The sequence below is a fragment of the Akebia trifoliata genome, chromosome 10 (genome assembly GCF_017979445.1).
Source record: "Akebia trifoliata isolate Shusen 1 chromosome 10, ASM1797944v1, whole genome shotgun sequence".
Lineage (NCBI taxonomy): Eukaryota > Viridiplantae > Streptophyta > Magnoliopsida > Ranunculales > Lardizabalaceae > Akebia > Akebia trifoliata.
In genome coordinates this window covers 15,673,311-15,687,377 of record NC_141384.1, presented here as the reverse complement: position 1 = coordinate 15,687,377, position 14,067 = coordinate 15,673,311, and the positions used below count along the sequence as shown (strand labels likewise).

Sequence of the window (14,067 nt, the reverse complement as noted above, 5' to 3'; positions counted from 1 at the left end):
TTGGAATGAGCTGATTTTTGGTGAGGATGATCTCCTCACCATAGATATCATCCTCACCAAAAATCAGCTCATTCCAAAACTTCTAACCCATGTAAGACAAAACACGTTTGTTAAAGTGTGTGGTAAAGCTTAGGGTGCTGAACGGGACCCATATATATCATCTCATCTTCCTTTAAATCTCCTCCACATGCCCCACCAAAAGATAACAAAATAAAAGAACTGACTGCTACTTCCCACCTTCCAAAGAAAGGCTAAAATTAAAGCAACTTTAGGAAGCTCTCTTGCTCTATAATGTACCCAACAATCTTACATACCATCATCATTTATATACAACAAACTTCACTTTTGCAATCTTCAAAGTTACAGTTACCATTGCCATTACTGTTATTATCTCCTTGCCAAATCCAAACAATGTCTTTGAGAGCAGGTCTAACGTCCTCCTCACAGAACTTAACATATTCAAGCGTGTCTCCAGCAGACTTAGAGAACTCAACTATGGCCACTTCTGGTGCCACCTCGAACAGCTCCGCAGTAATCGAAAGCCGTCCTTTACGTCCTTCCTCCTCTCCTTGCATCTTCACCTTGAACTCCTTCACCTTCACAAATCTAAACCTTAATTCCTTTGCAACTACTTCCAATTTCTGCATAATTGAAGAAGCGGAACATTTCGATGTGAAGATCGATCCCGCCTTTCTCTTTCTCTCGAATAAACTCGATAAATCGAATCCTGAACACATAGAGGAAATCAATTCAAATGCATTGAAGAAAGGTGGTGAAGATGATCTTCCTTTGATCTCTTCATCCTCTTCGAATTTGTCAACAGAAATATCTTCCTGCATCGAAAACGCTATTGGTCGAGTGAACCCGATTTTGAACCAAGAGACTTGAATTATTTCCGAAACTGTAATTCGCTTCTCTGGATCAGAAACTAATATTTTCGAAATCAGATTCTTGGTTTCTGATGAAAACCAAGTTGGATACTCGAATTCGGCTTTAAATAGCTTTCGATACATCTTCATAATGTTCTCATCTTGAAATGGAAGAAATCCAGCAAGTAACACAAACAAAATAACTCCACAAGACCAGATATCAGCCTTTGATCCATCATACCCTTTCTTCCTCAAAACCTCTGGAGCCACATAAGCTGGAGTCCCACACCGAGTATGTAACAACCCATCGTTGCGAAGCTGCTCTGGGAGTGCAGAAAGCCCAAAATCAGATATCTTGAGATCTCCATTTTCATCCAAAAGCAAATTCTCTGGTTTAAGATCTCGATGAGAAACTCCTCTACTGTGGCAAAAATCAACGGCACTGATTAATTGTTGGAAATACTTTCGAGCGAGATCCTCGTTAAGTTTCCCTATGACGACTTTATCGAAGAGTTCACCACCTCGCACGTGCTCCATTACGAAGAAGATTTTTGTTTTTGTTGCCATGACTTCTTTGAGTTCGACAATGTTTGGGTGACGAACAAGGCGCATAATTGAGATTTCTCTCTTGATTTGATACATCATTCCTTCTTTTCTTACTTGATCTTTGTTTACAACTTTGATTGCTACGCTCTCTCCCGATTTGAGGTTTTTTCCGTAATAGACCTTTGCAAAGGTTCCTTGCCCTAAAAGTCTGCCCATCTCGTATTTTCCAAACAAAATATTTCTGCAACCACCATTGATGTGCTCCATTGTTCAATGAGTGTGGGAAAATATTGGGAGAGAGATAATGAGAGTTAATTTTTTTTTTTTTTTTTTTAAGTGGAATCCAATAAAGAATTCTGGATATAAAAATAGGAAGTGAGAAATGGTGGAGATTGAGAGAGAGAGATGGAGGAAGTGACGGTGATGGTGACGGTGACGATGATGGTGCCTGATAGAAATTGTTAAGAATGGGTAAAGTGAGGGTTTCTTTTGGGGTCCAACAAACGGCAGTGATTGGCAAGATATGCAACTTCGTTGGACATTTGGTGTCCGATGACGTTCAACACCAAAAGTTGGTTAAAGACAACTGGAGAATTGCAACTTGTAAGGTAACCATTGGAGCACTTGGTTTTTGGTTTTGAGGGGCACATAGAAATGTCCGCTTCCCTCCTAAATATCTGCAAATTAAGTAAGAGAGATTTACCAGGCACATCCAACTGTTACATTTTTATTAAAAAAACTCTCTTAGATTTCTGACAACTCCAATAGAATTTTACTTTATAAAGTTTATTATCCACCAAACCTCAATTTATCATTTGTTAGCCAGCAAACTCTAGTGGGAATCCACATCATAAAATTTAAATTTGTGCCCCTTACTTTGTTACTTAACATACCTTGGAGTGGATCAAACCACATCAATTTGTTGCATCCGAAAATGTGATCTGATGTCACAGAGTTATAAAGAACGAAATTCTAAGAACTTTGAAATAAAAAATTGAAAAATATTATTAATTTTCACCGTTGAATTATTGAGAATTTGGTAGCCATCCATTTCCAACATCTAGATCAAGTTAAAAAAAATGTTTTGTTTTGTATTTTTTTATTTTGAATCTGATTTTTTTTAGGAAACCTAAAAGACCATGTTGTTGGATCGCTAATTTTATTATGCATGTGGGTCTAAAGACCCTTGGTAAGATTTAAAATCTAACTTAATTGGTCTTGCTAGCATGATCCATAAAGTAAGGTTTGTTCAAGTAACAAACTTGATAAACAAAGGGAGTTTTTGTAATAATATTACAACGGATAGGTTGCCTAGTAAATCTCCCATTAAATAATAATAGAAATAGGTGAATTGGGCATAACTCCTCCTTTGTTAATATTTTATGACATCCCCTCAACCCTGTTCTACTTTCATAGATTAATGGAAAAGTACTCAAAAGCCTAGTCTTCAATCTTTTAGAAGAAAAAAAAAAAAAAAAAACCCCTTCGTTTTTTCTTCCTAAATCAAACATTTTTAACCTTCGGTTAAGTTTTTTTTTAACCTTTATCTTGGACCTTAAAATTTTATCTACTTCGACATTCAAACCTACAGAACAAGATAGGACTTTTAGAATAGGCAACGGTGAAATTTTAGATAGAAAAATTAAGAGTTTTTTACAAAAGATATGATCAAGTTGCAAATGATGGATTTCTTAAGATGAGTGAATTAAAATAATTTATCATAGAAATCGAAGAGCTTAAAGGAAAAGACAAGTGTCAATATATATAATAAAACACAATTGTAAAACCCACTTTGCTACAATTTTATTGGGGGAAAAAGCCTTATTTGATCAAGTTTTCTTTGGGGGATAAACATCCCATCGTGGATCCACACTCTATAATTTACGAGAGTTCGTCCCTGCTCATGACACTGGCATCCTCTTTCAGGTTTAGGGGTGAAAATGGAAAATAATAAAGTTGAAGGGGTACTTTTAAAAAATTGAAGTTAAGGGAGTAAAAGAGAAATAATAATAAAGTTGGAAAGGTATACAAAAGGGGAAATGAGGAAAGATAATAAAGTGGGTTAAAGAAAAGAAATAGTAAAGTTTGAGGGATACTATTGAAAATGGGGTAAATGAAAAAATTTAGTAAAATGGAAGGATATTATTGAAAAATGGAAAGGGTGAGAGGAAAGATAACAAAGTTAAAGATGAAAAAGTAAAAAAATGATTAATGTGAATCTGGTTAGATGGGATGTTTATTGCCCCTAATTGTCGTAATGGTGGGCCTACAATTGTATTTTAATAAATAGATACTACCAACTTTATTTCTTTTCCTTTTCATCCCTTCAACTTTATAGTGTTTCCTCCCCCCAAACCCTTTTTTACTATAATCCCTCCAATTTTACTATTTTTCCATCTTGTACTCATTTTTTAACAATATCCTATGGCTAAAATCTTTCCTCTTTTACCCCTTTAACTCACTTTATTATATTTCCTCATATCCCCATTTCTTAGTAATACTTCTCTAACTTTAACATCAAATATTTTTACTAATACCCTTTAAATTTTATTAGTTATGCATTTTTAGCCCCTTAATCCCTAAGAGGATACATGTGCCATAGGCACGGGCGAACTCTAGTATATATATTATTGGAAGATGAGGGTATTTATGTCATTTTATGTTGGTCTTTAAAAGAAATAGTGAGGTTTGAGGTATGTTATTAGTTTCATAATATATAAAGATATCTCAAATATTCACGAAAAGTAGACAAGTATGCCTAAATCACCCAATAGACACTATAGGAAAAAAGATATATAACAGCGGCTCGTAGTGATGGTCAGCTAAAATCTATCGCTATAAATCATTTAGCTACAACCAAAACTTAAGCTGTTGTTGAAATTTTGTATTTATTTAAATAAAATACTCTCTCACTCCGACTCTCCCAAACCCACTCTCCTCATGGGTCAACAAACCCTCATTCAATTCCCCCTCTCTCTCTTTCTCGATTTTTTCTCTCTAATCTTCTCTTTATCTCTTTCTTAGATCTATTATGTTTCTCGGATTCCCTTTTTATTCATTTCTCCTTAAAATAAACAAGCTCTTTTTGTCTCTCTCTAGACTTGACCTGCTCATGCTGGATCCATAGCAACAACGTTATTCATCAGGCTTGTTTTTTTTCGCTCTTGAATTGTTCTAAGGTTTGAGTTCTTGGTCTCACTCAGTAATTTTGGTTTTTTTATTTATTTATTCAAATCTATAACTTTGAGATCTCAATTTTATTTCTGTATAATCTTTAGTGGCTTTGGTTCTAAGTTTTCGATCAGATATTAAAACTTTAATGAAGTTCGATAGTCAAGTTTTGGTTTGATTTCAAATGAAAATCCTTATTTCTATAGTGTTGATTCGATTTTTGGTTCAATTTCAAACAAAAATCTTAATTTCTATAGTTTTGATTATATTTTTAGTTCATTGTCAAATCAAAACCTTAATTTCTCATTTTATAACTAAGGTTTTAATATATAAAAAGGTGGTACTTTTGACTCAATTAAGCTTCCATATTGATAGGCAAGTTTTTAAAGCTTTTATTGGTTGAGATTATGATACTTAAGCTCTAGTCTCAATCACATTTTGGACAAAATCAGATTTCAAATGAGTTTATAGTTTTATTTCAATTTAAAAAACTTAGATTCACTTTGATTTATTTAATTTTTTTTAGAATTAAACCTTGATTTCAATATAATCATTTGTTTCAGTCGGTCTAGACTCTCTCTTGCCTCTCTCTCTCCCTTTGGATTGAGTCTTCTATGAAGATGCCCAATTGGATTAACTAAGTAAGTAAAAAAAATTTAACCTTTGAAATCACTGATCGAAAGATGAACAGTGAGTTTTGATACAATTATGATCATTTTCGTTTATTTTCTCAAAATGAATGAGTCAACCACAATTTTTATGGGACTGTTTTTTATTACCCTAATCAAGGAGAATCCTTGTTGATCTTAGATTAGTGTCCTTCAAAATCACACCATAAAATATGAGATTGGTTTTAAACTGCCACCAATTTCATGAAAACCACCTCCAATATATATAAGGGCAGTTTAGTCAAACCGCCCACTATAGTAGCATCTCTAATTACTTTTAGCGGTCAAGTAGGGGCGGTTTTAAAACCGTCTCTAAATATGATTTAAGGGCGATTTTTATATTTTTAGAGGCTGTTTAAAAACCGCCTCTAATAATAGAAATTTAATAGCGGTTTTAAAATAGCCTCTAAAGAATATGATTTAAGGTGGTTTTTATATTATTAGAGGATGTTTGAAAACCATCTCAAATTAATTTCTATAATTAAGTAGATTAACTATACCTGACAAATTAAAACCGCCCCTAATGACATTTTTTTTTTAAATAAATATTATTTTAGGCGTTTCAAAACCACCTCTAATGTTGTAAAAAAAATTTATTAAAATTTTCGTTTCAAAATAAAACCTGCAATTATATAAAGAAAAAGAGTTGTTATTGACACCCCAAATTTCACTTATCATACTTCAATTTCTTAAGAAATGCTATTGGCACCCCACATTTTACTTATTATACTTCAATTAATTATCACAACATAATTAGAATAAAACATCGTATTCACATTATAAAATATATAAGGGTTAGTTCTTATAATGACAAACCAAGTACTAATTGAAACACTAACATTGTAAACAAAGAAAATAAAATTAAGAAACAAAAAATCAACTACTCAAATGTTGTCCTTCAACATTGTTGTACTCCCATACTTAATTATGAACACCATAATGCACTACCTGCAATCAATAAAAATTCATAGGAACATAATCAACATCTAAACAAATACTATAAAAGTCATGTAAAAGATTTGATATGTGAACGTAAGGTTGCAATGCAAATTGATTCATATTAGAGTAGTAATATTCAATAAAGAAACACAGATGCAAATCAAATAAAGAGTTAGGGTAGATTCATCAAGTCATGAGTACACATTTATCCAAAATGTATTCAACACATGGACTAAGTACAAACACATATGCCCAGATTTTCTTGTAAATATATGAGATTAAATGCATGCATGTAAAATTTATAGTTTCAAGGAATGGATGCATACTAATACGTATCAAATTGTGTTAGCTAGACAATGAGAGAAAATACCAGCAAACGGCTATCCTTATCAAGATGAGAAGCTCTTTCCTCAGCCTCATTGAAATAAAACCTTGCTCCCATATCTGCTCTTTCATGAACTCTCTCTATCCATCATAATCTACTCTTTAAACATTTGTTCTACAAAATATTAAAAAAATTCTTCGTACCTTCAAATTGGCAATGAACCAACTAGAAGATTATAACACGAATGAAGTATAAATAATGATAAAATTAAGTGAAATTGAGGGTAGATATGAGTTGTTGATCCTAAGACAAACAAAACATTTTAGGTGAAGAATCCATCCAATAAGATAGTTCAAATTTGCTAATAACTGCATTATAGGAATAACTAGAGCAAATTAAGTCCATATTCAAATCTATATCTATAATTTAAAAAGAAATGAAATATGATTGAGTTTCAGCTATAAAATATTATTTATCTCAAAGAGGAAATTAAATATTAGAGAGGGAGAAGGAAAGATAGATGAGTTGCAAATCTTTGTGTTCTCAAGCTTAATGCATTCCAGATGCAATAATCACATCCATCTTGTTTTGGTATCACATATAAACATTAATCAATTCTTGTGATCAATAAATGCAAATTCGAATATTGGATGCATCAATTATCAACATCACAACTAAACGAAAATCAAAATACCTTTTTGTAAGACACCCAAAATCCATAAAAAGATTAAGGATCGGGGTCAAATATCAACAGTTAGGTCTGCTGTGTAAAGGGCTTAGACCCATAGCTCGGTTGGTTTGACACATTGCAAAGCAACCTTGAGGTCGTGCGTTCAAGTCCAGCTTATCCATAATTAAATAAAAGGTCTGCCGAGTAAATCTCTCTATTTTTATGGATTTCTTGGATGCTAATCCATTTATCTATTTCATTCAAGAAGGAAACATTGAACCTAATTATACTGCACTCAAAGGTAACGAACCTGATACAAAAGTCTACCTGCATAGAAACACTAAATGTGTTCATCTGCTGCCACGTCAGCCTCATTATGTATAATATAAGTCAGTCTAATCTGACACTTTTGTAAACGAATTTGGATCAACCTCATCTACAATTGCAAGATAAAAAACAACTGCCTCTCCTTATCATTATCATCATTAGATATTAAAGGTTGAAGAGATGTGTATATTAAAGGTTCGAATGTGAATCGTCATGCTTTCCACATTGAAACAATGCGGCTTTTCAACAGTTTTGAGTGGGTTCGGATTTCGGATTGAACACATGTATTTCTTTTCTAGTTTCTATTTTTGGTCTTTGTTTTCTTGAAAAGTACATACTAGGTTTTGAATCAAAAGAAAAGTAAAAAAGTACACATGTATTTCGATGCCTTGGTCGATGGGAGGTATGGTTTTTTTATTTTTAGGTTTTATAAATATTTGGCTTTTTGGCTTTTCTTTTTCTGTTTTGGCATTTTTTCTTTGTAGTGAGTTTATGTTAATTTTGAGTTGGGTTATTTTTGTTTTTGTTTTTTTAGGTTTTAAAAATATTTGATTTTTGGCTTTGGTTTTTTATTTTTGATTTTTTTTTCTTTGTAATGGGTGGGAATGAATTGTGGGTTTATGTTAATTTTGAGTTGGGAAGAGGAAACTCTGTGGGATTTGTAGTTTTAAGGATTGTTGACAGATAACGATGACATTCTCTTTAAATTAAGGTTCAAAGCCGAAAAGAAACTTATTAATTAGAACAAATTAAAAGATAACAGAGAATGATGAATGAGAAAACGAAATCAAGTTATTTGTAGGAATAAAGGTACATGGTGTGTACAAACTATATAAATGCTACAAACAATGTATGTGGATCCTAACAAAGTATATGGAAGTGAAGCCAACAAGGTATATTTAGACTATAACCTCACTAAATTACTCTGTTATTAGTTCACACCCACCACTAGTAAAGTTGAACAAAACCACTTATCCAGAGGACATCAATTCACATCAAAGAATAAAAAATTAGCTTCATTCAGAAAATGCTATGGACCTGATTGGAAGGGGATATGGGTCATGGACCCAGTTTGAAATGGATATGGGTCGTTGACCATGTTTTGAAATGGATATGGGTTGCAGACCCAGTTCAAAGTAGATATGGGGTTATAGACCCAGTTTGATGTAGATACGGGTAATGGACCCAATCTGGATTGGATATGGATCGTGGACCTAGTCTGGATTAGATATGAGTCATAGACCTAGTTCAAAGTAGATATGGGTCGTGGAGCCGATTTGAAGTGGATATGGGTCATTGACTCAATTTGAAGTGGATATAGGTCATAGAACCATTTTGAAATGGATACTGGTCGTAGACTCGATTTTAAATTGATATGGGTCATTGACCCATTTTGAAGTGGTTATGGGTTGTGGACCCGATTTGAATTAGATACAAATCGTGGACCCATTTTGAAGTGGATACGGGTTGTGGACTCGATTTAAAGTGGATATGAGTCGTAAACCCATTTTAAAGTAGATATGGGTTGTGGTCTCAATTTAAAATGGATATGGATCGTAGACCCATTTTGAAGTGGTTATGGGTCGTGGACCCGATTTGGATTGGATACAAGTTGTGGACCTGATTTGAGTTAATCCTTAGTAATTTATGATTATGAATTTGATTGTGCGTGAGGTAGATAGTATGCCACGTAGGATTGAAATCAATTTTGATCAGTAGAGAGTAGGCGAGCTCCATTTAGATCAAACATAAGGTAGCGAGTGGTATTCCCTAAGTTTAATGATAAAAGTTGTTCATTTAATCATTTTTAAGTCTTAAAACTCAAAAATAAAATAAAGTCAAAGAGAAAAATTGTCAGGACTGATGTAAAAGAAGAAATGAGCAAAAAAATAAAAATAAAAAATTTAGGGTCCGTATTTAATGCACAAATTAGGTATTTTTATACTAGTTCACGCTTTAAATACGGAGCAGAACCTTAATTTTTAGCAAAAAAACTTTTTAAAGGGTTTCCTCACATTGGTCCTACTGTATGCACGGACCTAAGAAAATTTCTCAAATCAGTGTTTGAAGCACGAACTAAACCATTCTTCTTAAGCCCATGCATGAAGCACAGGCTATCCAGAATTGTTCCCGATATCTGTTTTGGTGTCCAATTTCTGGATTTTGGGGCACATTGCCCTTGATTTTTGGCTTAGGCCACAAAATTTTTTTTATGATGCAAAACATAAAGGAAAAGCAAGTTTCCCCCTTTACTCAGGAGGACATACAAAAAAACATGAAAGGGAAAGCGGCCTAAAATCTATACAAGTTGCCTTCGTGGGCTAAAAATAAAATTGCAACATACAAACATTAGATGGATACAAATTTGATTTTGAAGATCTTAGTGTCCTAAATCTATTAATCGCGCTTCAATGCATGCAGGTATATAGGAGGTTTTCTGGCTACCTATTCTTCAAACCTCGATGTACACTAAAGTGTCAACGTCTTAGGTTGGTGAATGGGGTAGATGTTCTTCTCCTACCACCCAAAATAACGATATCTGGGGCTTGAGAGTACCGGCATGCAGTGCTAGGATTTACCAAGAGAGGGGGTGATTTGTGTATTGGGTTATGAAAAGCGTTTGCACGTGCATTTTTCGAAAAAGTGTATCCATCTTATATGTCATTTGTCAAACGAAAAATAAAAAAATAAAAAGTGGGAAATAAGCAAATATTACACGTATTTTCCAATGACAATGAAAAATAAAAAAATACATAGAAGATGTTAGTAGATAAGCACAAATACAAATAAATGGAAATATTTTTTTTCTGAAATTGACCGAATTGAAAAAAAGGGTCGGACCCGCTAGTGTTCTCCCCAATGGAGTCACCAAGTTGTGGACACAAGATTTTTGTTTCCAAATATCTCTCCCACTTGGGGTTTTGTTGTCCCACCATTTTTCTTGAAAAAGGATGTGAATGATTACCCATGATGTACCTTTTGAAAAATCAAATTTTTTGGCATTTAGTGACTCTCGTACAGATATGACTCATTGGTCCAACCTTGGATCTAGGTAAAGGGTTTAGGGAGTAGGGGAGGTGTTAAGCACCCTACTCCGTCCATTGTTGGTGGTAACTTCAAATTTAATCTATTTTAAAAAAGAAAAGAAAAGAAAAGTCGAAAAATCTGATTTGTGCCCTCAAGTAAGAGGGATTTTGATGTTGTTTTAAACCATTGAGGGAACCTTATTGAAAAAGAGGCCCTTCGATGGCTCAAACCTTTCGTGGTGTGTGCATATGTGTAAAGAAAAGGGAGAAGTAGAAGAAAGGAAGTTAAAAGGGAGAAAAGGGGGATTGTTTGTCCAAAACCCATTTTGATCTTCTTAACCTTCTTTGACCTTCCAGATATGTGCTTGATTTTTCTCGATTTACTTGAGAGAGAGTATAGAGTTGAGAGTGAGTAGTAAGTTAAAAGTAGAGTATTGAGATTAGATAATTGAGAGTGAGAGGGTATTTTTTTTTATTGGAAGTTTTTTGCATAAGGAGATAATTGTGTTGAAAATGAGGGGATTTTATAAAAGTTTGGAGATTATTTTTAGGGGTATAGTTGGGTGAAATAATGAAAAGGGATAGAATGGTATGAAGTTTGTGAGAGGGGTGTATGTAAATTGAGGGTGATGGAAGGGCATTTGTGGAAAGGGATTTAAATGGGTTATTTGTGATCCAAATGGGTTAGATTTTTCAACCCATTTGGATTTAGTGTAGGTGAAGTGAAATGAGTGGTGTTTGGTTGAGAGAATGGGGATGTAAGAGAGTGTTTGTTGGTTGAGTGTTTGGTGAGGTGAAAAGGAGTGGTGTTTAGTTTAAGAGAATGGGGGTGTAAGACTGTAATTGATTAGATTTTTAGAGAGTGAAGGAGGTGATGACATGTGTCAAGATGTGTGGAAATGAGAGGTTTAGATGAGTTGATTAGAGAGAAGGAGTATTTGATTGGAGATGAGGGGTATGGATTTGACTTGTGAGAATAAATTTGTAGGAAATGATGAGGATAGGTTTGAGAGAGGTATGGGTTGAGATGTATGGGTAGATGATTTTTTAGAGAAAGGTGATGGGATTAGTTAGTTGGTGACATATGTACCACCTTGATAATCTTTGATAATTGGTTGTGACGTTGGGCTTGGGTTGAGAATTGGGTTTAGGAAGATTGGTTGGGCTTGGGTTGAGAATTGGGTTTAGGAAGATTGGTTGGGCTTGGGTAGGATGGTTGGTTAGTATTGTTGGGTTTTGAAGTCAATGGGCTTAGGTGGTAGGTTAGGCTTGGGTATAGTAATGGGTAATGGGTTGAATAGTTATGGTAATGGGTTAAGAGGTGTAGAGGTAGGGTGAGGAGTTTTTGGTCTGTGGGGCACGTGAGTAGGGCCTTGGGCCATTTATTGAAAGAAAAAGATATTTTCGAATGTTTGGGCTTTGAGGGCCCATTCTAATTTTTTTGGGCATTTGCATCGAGGGCCCGATCAAATTTGGGTGTTTATACATTGAAGAGGCCAAATGATTTGTTAGAGCAACCATCCGCAAATTACATGAGAGAACAAAGTGTTGCAAGTGTTGAGCCTCTTCAAGCACAAGAAGACTCATTTGTTGATTCTCGACATTCTTTTATGAATGGCATGGACATCTTGTTCGAAGGGGATTCCGAAGATAATCGAAAAGAAAAAAGAAATCTCGCTAAAACAGAAGTTGCAATATGCAAAAAAAAAAAATCATTGTTCCCCTTCAAGATCGACAAGGGATTTATTGTAATTCCACCACCCTCCAAACGTATAGGAGTAATCACAGGGAGACGATGAACCCGAAAGCTTGATTAGAAGATCCAACCGTCGAGACGTACTTGTGAATTCAAGGACTTAAAGAACCCAAAATCGCCATTGACAAACCTTATAGAGTTGAGTGATTATTTGATTTTGTTTTTAATTTTAAAAACATATATATGATGTTACTTGGTTTAACCCTCAAAACCAAGCTCTTGTTGAAATCGAGGATTCTCAATAAGAGTAGAGGTTCGTGAGTTTTCGAGGTATATAACTCATAACATTTCGAGATGATATGTTTTTCTCAATCTTAAGATTTTAGAATTTAGACTATGTATTAAAATTCTATATAAAAGGTTTGAGGTGAACCATAAACCTCAATGATTAGTGAACACCAAGACTTTTGCAAAAGTGACATTGGGAGTGGATGTACGCATGTTGTCGAGCCACTATAAAATACTTATCTCGTGTTTGTGAAAATGTCTCTATCAATTTAAACTTAGATGAATGCATGTCATGAATGAACACTATGCTATGTATGTTATGCTATGAATGTTTGATTCTAAGTGAACTTCAATTGCATTGCGAACTAGAGATTAGTCATGAGAATGGATGTAGGCATATTGCCGATCCATTAGATGTCTTATGTCACGTGCATATTTTCATAATTCCGTAATTTACATTTGAATGTTTTGAATGTCATGAGATACCATAAATGCTGAATAGGTAAATCATATATGAATGTGCCATTGAAAGACATGGTTAAATGAATGTTTAAATTCCAAGTGTATTTTCATTAAATACAAATTAGAGACATGGGTGTAAAATCGAAGCTAGATGAATGACTTAGAACACATAGTCAAATTATCAATCTAAGTTAAAATTGGATAAATCGAAATAAATTTTAATTATCCTATTCACCCCCCCTCTAGGACTAGACGTGGTACGAAGCCCAAAATTTTAAAATATCTCCTACATATTTGTATTCAATGTAGTGTAATTTCGTCTTGTCCTCCTTGTTGATCTCCCCCTTATACTATGGTTTATCGTACTTCCAACCTTCAATTATTTAGGTTTTCAACTTTTTTACTGGTTCCACCAAATTCACCGCTCCTATTGTTGAGGTCTGGCCCCTACTATTCATTGCTTCTTTTACGAAAATATATTTTTCAACTTTTAGGTAGAGGTCTTCTAATTGAGTGGGATCTATCTTGATTAGTGACACATGTAGTCAAGTTCCCAGGATTACTGTTGTTGTATACGCTATACATACGACTGCTTCATTAGGATTTTCTACTAATAGTAGCATTGTTCTGAATCTGGCAACGAACGCTCAGATTGACTCCCCCATTTCTTGTTTCAAGTGGAACACAACATTCACTCCGACCTTTCTCTTCTGAATGTGAATAAACTATGTGACGAAGACTTCATCCAGTTTGAAAAAACTATTGATTGACTTTGGAGGTAACCTTTGGAACCAAGTAACGATTCCTTGTCTAAGTATTGATAGGAAAAGTTTACAGAGTAGGGCGACATTCCCTTGGTACAGGATCATCTGGTTTCAATAATGCAGAATGTGGTCCAAGGGATCCTTTGTTCCATCAAACTCTTTAAACTTCAGAGGATGAAAGGTGGATTGGTTGTAAGGATTGCAAGGGACAATGGTGTTCTTTGAAGCTCCTTAATAACGTCGCGAGGAAGCCAATTGTGACCCTCCCCTGACCATTCTTGTCATATCTTCTTCGAAGCAATTATTTGACATTTTC

The 14,067-nt window shown here is 34.3% G+C and overlaps 1 pseudogene; it reads right to left on the bottom strand.

The window, feature by feature from the left end:
* Nucleotides 1-257: 257 nt before the first annotated feature.
* Nucleotides 258-2,017, bottom strand: LOC147393186 (CBL-interacting serine/threonine-protein kinase 5 pseudogene; annotated as a pseudogene).
* Nucleotides 2,018-14,067: the final 12,050 nt, after the last annotated feature.